This window comes from Micromys minutus, assembly GCF_963924665.1.
Source record: "Micromys minutus genome assembly, chromosome: 3".
In the NCBI taxonomy this organism is placed as follows: Eukaryota; Metazoa; Chordata; class Mammalia; order Rodentia; family Muridae; genus Micromys; species Micromys minutus.
The window spans coordinates 3,590,753-3,598,921 of NC_137972.1; positions in this window are offsets into that span (position 1 = coordinate 3,590,753).

The window sequence follows — 8,169 nt, forward strand, 5'->3', positions numbered from 1 at the left end:
ACCATCAGGAAAACGAGGTTTGCCTTCACTCTCTAGGCAAACAGCGTGGCGTGAGTTGTGTGCAGACACCATTTCTAGCCACTCAGTGTGTGACTGTGGCAGACTCCATGTGGGGGACAGAGCCACACAGTGGGAGAGCCATTCAGTGGGTAAGAGCACTAAGTTTGTGCCCAACAACTCACGTTCACCTTTAATGGCAGCTCCAGAGAATCTGCTGCCCTCTTCTGGAATCTGTGGGAAATGCCCTTACACACACACACACACACACACACACACACATACACACACACACTGTACACAATTAAAAGTAATAAAAATAAACCCCTAAAATGTAGTAGAAAGAGCATATATAGTAGACAAAAATCATATATTTTAAAACTTAAGAAAAGGGGGCAGGAACTCTGGCAGATGGCCTTTGAGATATACGCACCAATACTTTTTAGCCAGTAGCATGTGCATAGTATCATGGGTTGGCTAGAGCTCACTGGCTGGGCATGGGGCAGAGATGGGACTCTCTCTCTCTCTCTCTCTCTCTCTCTCTCTCTCTCTCTCTCTCTCTCTCACACACACACACACACACACACACACACGTGTGTATGAATATCATATAGATACATACATACATATACACAAAGGTTAGTGAAAACATTTCAGACGATCAGATCCTCGTTTGCCGTGATACAATCAAGCTGGGTCTGTATATCACACCCTAGGGTATGAAGCTATAAGAAAGTCTCCAGGGGACACCCCAGCAGCTATAACGGGCTCCCCGTGGCCCGCTTAGCGTTTTGTTCTAACTATAATGGGGCTGGCTGATTGTGTGGATGCTGTCAGTTTACACCAGAGAAGAGACTCTAACCCTTCCCATGGGCTCTCACTGGATCCCGCTGCCCTTCAGTTCCCAGGGAACACGCAGGCACTTGGACAACGGGGTAATTATTTACAGCTTTAATTTTCTTTGCGGCATCTTCAGTCACTTGCTCTCTCCAGGAAGCGGTCTCGGGGATGCGAGCTTACGTTTAGTTACAGCCGCGGAAGCAGAGGGAGACTAGTTACAGCCGGGGAAGCAGAGGGAGACTAGTTACAGCCGTACAGCCGGGGAAGCAGAGGGAGACTAGTTACAGCCGGGGAAGCAGAGGGAGACTAGTTACAGCCGGGGAAGCAGAGGGAGACTAGTTACAGCCGGGGAAGCAGAGGGAGACTAGTTACAGCCGGGGAAGCAGAGGGAGACTAGTTACAGCCGCGGAAGCAGAGGGAGACTAGTTACAGCCGCGGAAGCAGAGGGAGACTAGTTACAGCCGCGGAAGCAGAGGGAGACTAGTTACAGCCGCGGAAGCAGACGGAGACTAGTTACAGCCGGGGAAGCAGAGGGAGACTAGTTACAGCCGTACAGCCGCGGAAGCAGAGGGAGACTAGTTACAGCCGCGGAAGCAGAGGGAGACTAGTTACAGCCGCGGAAGCAGAGGGAGACTAGTTACAGCCGGGGAAGCAGAGGGAGACTAGTTACAGCCGCGGAAGCAGAGGGAGACTAGTTACAGCCGGGGAAGCAGAGGGAGACTAGTTACAGCCGGGGAAGCAGAGGGAGACTAGTTACAGCCGGGGAAGCAGAGGGAGACTAGTTACAGCCGGGGAAGCAGAGGGAGACTAGTTACAGCCGCGGAAGCAGAGGGAGACTAGTTACAGCCGCGGAAGCAGAGGGAGACTAGTTACAGCCGCGGAAGCAGAGGGAGACTAGTTACAGCCGCGGAAGCAGACGGAGACTAGTTACAGCCGGGGAAGCAGAGGGAGACTAGTTACAGCCGTACAGCCGGGGAAGCAGAGGGAGACTAGTTACAGCCGGGGAAGCAGAGGGAGACTAGTTACAGCCGCGGAAGCAGAGGGAGACTAGTTACAGCCGGGGAAGCAGAGGGAGACTAGTTACAGCCGCGGAAGCAGAGGGAGACTAGTTACAGCCGCGGAAGCAGAGGGAGACTAGTTACAGCCGCGGAAGCAGAGGGAGACTAGTTACAGCCGCGGAAGCAGAGGGAGACTAGTTACAGCCGCGGAAGCAGAGGGAGACTAGTTACAGCCGCGGAAGCAGAGGGAGACTAGTTACAGCCGCGGAAGCAGAGGGAGACTAGTTACAGCCGCGGAAGCAGAGGGAGATGGCGAGTGTGTGCCACCATTGTTATTCACAGCACACTGCCAGCTCGGCCTCAGGAGGCTCAGCTGTGTGAGGTATCAGACAAGGAGATGGAGGTTTAAAAAAATCTTAACCCAGGCATGGTGGTGTGCTTGGAAGCAGAGGCAGGAGCATCTCTGTGAGTTTGAGGCCAGCCACGTCTACATAGTGAGATCCTGTTTCAAAAACATAACGAAACACACAGACTAAAAACTAAAAGGAAGCAGAGCAGAGGTATAACCCAGGAAAGTGCTAGACTAGCGTGTGAGAAGTTTCACGTTAGAACCTTAGCATTACAAAAATGAACTAAATCATAAAAAAGACAGATAATACTTTGTGAGGAGAATCTAATTTCTGAAGTAGAATTGTATCAGATGATCTGTTGTGATTACTAAAAGAACGAACTTGTTAACAAATGAATTGACTATAAAATGCTGTAAGAAAAAAGAAAGGAAGGAAGGAAGGAAGGAAGGAAGGAAGAAAGAAAGAAAGAAAGAAAGAAAGAAAGAAAGAAAGAAAGAAAGAAAGAAAGAAAGAAAGAAAACAGGCCAGCCAGATGGCTTAGCAGGTAAAGGTGCTTACTGCCAAGACTGATATCCCAAGTTCCAGCCCCAGGACCCATAAGGTAAAAGAGAAAACTTACTCCTACAAGTTGTCCTCTGACTTACACATGAGCACACACGAGTGTGCAGATACACACACACACACACACACACACACACACACACATAACCCATAAAAGATAGCATATTTAACAATATTTTTGAAGTCTGACTAAATCTTTTTTAAGTGAGTTAATAATAAATTATCCTTAGCAGTTCCCTAAGGCAGGAAAGAAATTTGAAATGACCTGAAAGCTCCCAGAGTGCTTCACTCTTTGGTGTCACAGGCAGGCTGGGAGCGTTTGCAACACCTTCCGCTTTGGCACACAGTGACTTCTTTTACAAGAAGGCTGAGCTTGCGCCTAACGCAGCCTTTCTGGTTCACTCCTCTTCTTCTTGGGCAGGGCATGCTGCAAAGGGGACAGGGCCCCAGACGTGGCCAAGCTTAGGTCAGCGGTGAGACTGAAGCTGACTCACACCCCTAGCCTACCCTTGCCCTCAGAACACACCAGTCTTTGGCGTTATGGAAACACAAAGCAATCACTCGAATTCTATTAATGTTTGGAAAGTGTCCAGATGCAGATGTAAACACACACACACTCACACACATGCACACACACAAATTTTAACTACTGAGCTATAGATAATTAGATAAGATCTAATCAATATCATAAAACAACCATCTGACTTGAAACGGCTGTTATGATGGACCTAAAGTTTTGGAGATAGAATTCCTTACCCTATCATGGGACCCTTGGGGGGGGGGGGGACTCAGCATCATGCTGCTGTCTTTAATTACTTCAGGGCTCCAGTCTTTCTCCACCCTCACACCACTCAGCATGCCTCTCATAACATTCACCAATGTTAGAGTCAGGATCAGAGGCAGCTAACCCAACACAGGGGTACAGTGGTATACGCTCAACCCCAAAATACCCAGTTAGTCAAGAGTCACGGAGTATGGCTGCTTCTATTTTATTAAAGAAAGGGATGAGGTTGCAGTTGTGTGTGGAGAGACTTCAACAGCGAAGAGCTCCCAGAACTCAGTTCCCGACATGTATGTTGGATGGCTCACAACTTCCTGTAACACCAGGCATAGGGGACCTGATATTCTCTTCTGGTCTCTGTAGACAAATGTATGATGTACGGACACACACACACACACACACACACACACACACACACACACACACAGACCATGCAGGCTCATGAGAAGAACAGAGATGGCATGTTCTAGCCTGGGTCTGTAGAGTAAGAAGTGTAGAAACTGTCAGCATCCTTCTGGGCCTCTCAATAACTGTGTCCCACCGTAGTTAACTGACAAAGTGAAATCCTTATTAGCCGAAACCTCCTTCACATTCTGCCACTCGATATCCCCTTCCCCACCTGCCACAGTGATGCTCCAATCTGGCATCTGATAAGCAGTAAGTTAGATGCTTGTAGACTTTTCTCTGTGCATTATGGTCTACAGAAACGGGGTTCACATGGCTGGCAGGTAAGGTGGCTCTGCTTTTTACAGCATTAACTTAAGGGACCCCCCAAGGTGCCCTGCTGATGGGAGCTCTAGGATACGGACAGGAATGAAGTGTGTTGTTCAGGGCAGTGCTTCTCAACCTGTGTGTCATGACCCATGACCCTTCCACAGGGGTCGAGTATCAGATGTCCTGCATATTAGATCTTTCCATTAAAAATCATGGCAGCAGTAAAGCTAAAGTTATGAAGTAGCAATGAAGATCACTTTATGGTTGGGAGTCACCCAACACGAGGAACTGTATTAAAGGGTGGCATCATTGGGAAGGCTGAGACCTGCTTCTCTTTAGAGGGAGTTGGTATAAAGTGTGATGTTCGTCAGGATGAAAGGCTCTCGTGGGCTGTGGGGTGGGGACAGACTGGGCCTGCCTCCCCACAGTGACCTTTCCTACCTGTCGATGCTGACCATGAGTGGACTTCACTGTGCTGTGACACCGTCAAAAACACCTATGAAATACAAACTGTTTCCATTCATGAAGAAACTCAGCAGCTCTGTGACCCAGAGGAGAGGAGTTTAGGAAGACAACACGATGCTTTCTGGAGTAATTTATTAAAAGGCAGCAAGTGAGGAGTCCCTGGGGAAAATCTGTTGCTATTCAATTGGAAAAACCAAACAAAACAAAACTCCTTTACATCTCTGCTTAGAGCATTTCTCCTGAAACAAAGCTGTTACTCTCCCCAGGTGGCGAATATAGTTAGAAATATCCAGCCAACAAAATCCTCCTGGTTTATAGATTACCTGTTTCCAAGGATAATATCTGAGTAAAGCTGTCAGTAGTCATGGTTACCACCATCACTCACACCGTAACGGGAAGATGTGTGGTCCGTCATCCACACTTAGTGTAGGGTGCTCACCAAGTGGCCAGAAAATGAGGCTTCGGAGGTCGGGCATCTGTGACACTCTTTCCTACGGTCTTTGTAGGATGTGTCCTGCCCCTGACCACAGAAATTGGGGTTACCTGGCCTGTTGTTCTGACTAAGGAGGGTCACTGCTTTAGAAGAATTCTCATGGAAATAGATGCTCTTATAATGTTAAACCAGAGTCTTGGTTTCCACTATAATTCTCCCATAGCTTGAGGTAAATAATTTCAAAACAGGTTTAGATGAAAACCTCCGAGGGTTTCATATACACATTGTTCTTGTTTCCCAAACAATTGCTTAGCTTCTATTTGTGAATCTAAATATGCGAGCAAATGGAAATGCACCATCCCGTGCTGGTCGGACCCCCAGGATACCAGAAAGATGTCATGATTTTCCCAAGGGGCCATCCTGACTGCCCAGTGGCTTTTCCTAGGAAACCTGTTTCTGTTTCCCTCTGGGCCACCCCAGGCAATGGCACACCAAAGGAACTCTGTCTTGCTGCGTGAAAGAGTCATTTGGAGTTATTTACAGGAGTGTGGGTAAGGGTTTACTCCCAGGACCACTTTGAGGGTAACAGGGATGTTACCGTCTGGCGGTTGGTCCGGTAGGTAGCCACTCCATATCAAAGAAAATGTCCATATCCCCTTTCTTTTTTCAGTCCTTAAGTCATACTTGTATTAGCTCTTCCGAGAACTTCCTACAGTGAGTTGAACTTTGACCCTTCCCCAGTGCCTCCCAGATTCCTCTCCACTTCCACCCCTTTATGTTCTGCCGCATCGAGTCTAATTTGTGCTGCTCCTATGTTCATGCATGTGTGTGACCTGCTGTAGCATGGCCAGCTTACATGTAATGTCCTTAAAGAAAGCTGGCTTCCCCCTCTCAGTCTCCATTGTCCTTGTCCCTGTCCATGAAGGTATTTGGTTTGGCTTGAGCATGCACAGGACTTATGAATGCTGTCATAACTGCGTCTCGTGTGTAGCTGTCCTGTTACATCCAGATGACACTGTCCCCTCAATAGTTACTCAGTGCTTCTGGCTCTCATCATCTCTCCACCCCATTTCCTTCCATCATCCCTGAGCCTTTGGAGAAGGGACACAGTGTAGGGGTTCCATTTCAGCTAAGTATTCCAGTCTCTTAAGCTTTGCCCCTTGGCCAGTTATGGGTCTCTGTTAATCACCATCCACAGCAAATAGAAGCCTCTCAGATGAGGGTTTGAGGGATGCGTTAATCTACGGGTCAGTTTACTCTAACTACAACCAGTTTGCAGATAACAGTAGAAGGTCCTCTCCTAGGACCTATGATCTTTGCATCCCAACAATGGTGCCCGGAAAGGGTTTCATCGCATGCAGCAGGTCTTAAATCCAATCAGAAAGTGGTTTGGCTACTTCCGTGTTTATGCCGCTATTACGCCAAAGGGGCGTGTCTTACCAGGCCAATCGTTACTGTAGCTTGCAGGGCTCACAGCTAAGCAAGATTAAAGATCACTTTTGTCCTCTGGGAGCATGCGCAGATCCTTCCAACACGACGAAAACTTCAGGTCAGCTCCAGTTTAATAACTTCATGTTTGGCTACCCAAATATGTAATATCTCTGGTAGTGAAGCTTCACTGTCAAATTCCGGAAGGTAGGCAGTAGTGTAACTAGTCACATTTGGGGCCCATAGGACCTTATTGGACAACTTTTTCCTTAGCTTTGCCTTATTCCTTTAAGCATTTCCAAATATATTCAGTATTTTTGGATAGGGTCTCTAGTCCAGGGTGGCCTCAAGCTTCCTATGAAGCCGAGGATGACTGGACTGATCTTTCTGTCTCTACCTTCTGAGTTCTGGGATCGTAGGTTTGCACCGCCACATTTGGTTTCTGTGGTGGTGGGGACCATATCCAGAACCTCGTGTGTGCTAGAGAAACACTCTACCAACCAAATTACATACATGCTAGACACGAAACATGAAGTCTATGGAAGAGTAGTACCAAACACAAGTCCTCATGAATTAAAGACACCCCTAGTTTTCTTTACATTAAAATCATTTTAAAGATTTAATGTTTTGTATGCATATATATTTTACCTATGATATAGAAATGTACTATGTGCAGACCTGGTATCTGAGGTCAGAAGAAGGCACAAAAGCCCCTGACACCAGGGCTATGAGTGACTGAGCCACTGTGTGTGCGCGAACGGAATCGGGTCCTCTGCAAGAGCAACAACTGCTCCTACCTGCCAAGCTGCCACTCCTCCCCTAAGATGCTCTTTTAACAAGATCATCTTATGTGCATGTGATTTATCTGTGTGTGTCTGTGCAACGTGTGCGTGCATGAAGTGGGTGCTGGATCCCCTGGGATTGGAGTAACATGAGCTGCCATGTGGGTGCCAGGAATTGAACCTTGGTCCTCTACAAGAACAAGTGACCGGAACTGTCGGGGCGACTCTCCAGGTCCCTAGAGTGTACTTGTAAAGGAGACTGGCCTAATTAGGACTGTTAGCTAATTAAGGAAGATAGCAACAATGATTACATTCTGGAGTGACACTTGTTTTTGCCTCTGAATTTCTGGATTTGTTGACGGCAAAATCACTGTCATGTGGGGAGGATAAAGAACTCATATTGATGTAAAACCCGATGAGAAGAGACGGCAGAGGAGAGACTTCTGAAGGAACCTCCTCAGCAAAGGAAACGCTAATAAAAACAACCTCTTGTGGCAGCATCAGGAAAGGTTAACCTTTCCTGTCTGTGAAACACAAGCCTTGTTTTTATTTAAAAATGTTTAAATATTTATTTTTAATCATAGGTGGGTATGTGTGTCTGTGTGAGGTGGGGTGCTTAAGGAGCCCGGCTGGTAAGCTGTTTTGTGGGATGTCACGGTTTGGTGGCTCGAGCCGAGTTCAGAGTCTGGGAACATCTACAGCAGAGAGGGGCAATAGTTTAAATTTCTGCAACCTCACTAATAAATGTGCCCTCACAGTTTCTAGTTTTATTCAAAAAACAAAAAACTATCACTTATTAGCAAACTGGCAAATTACATTA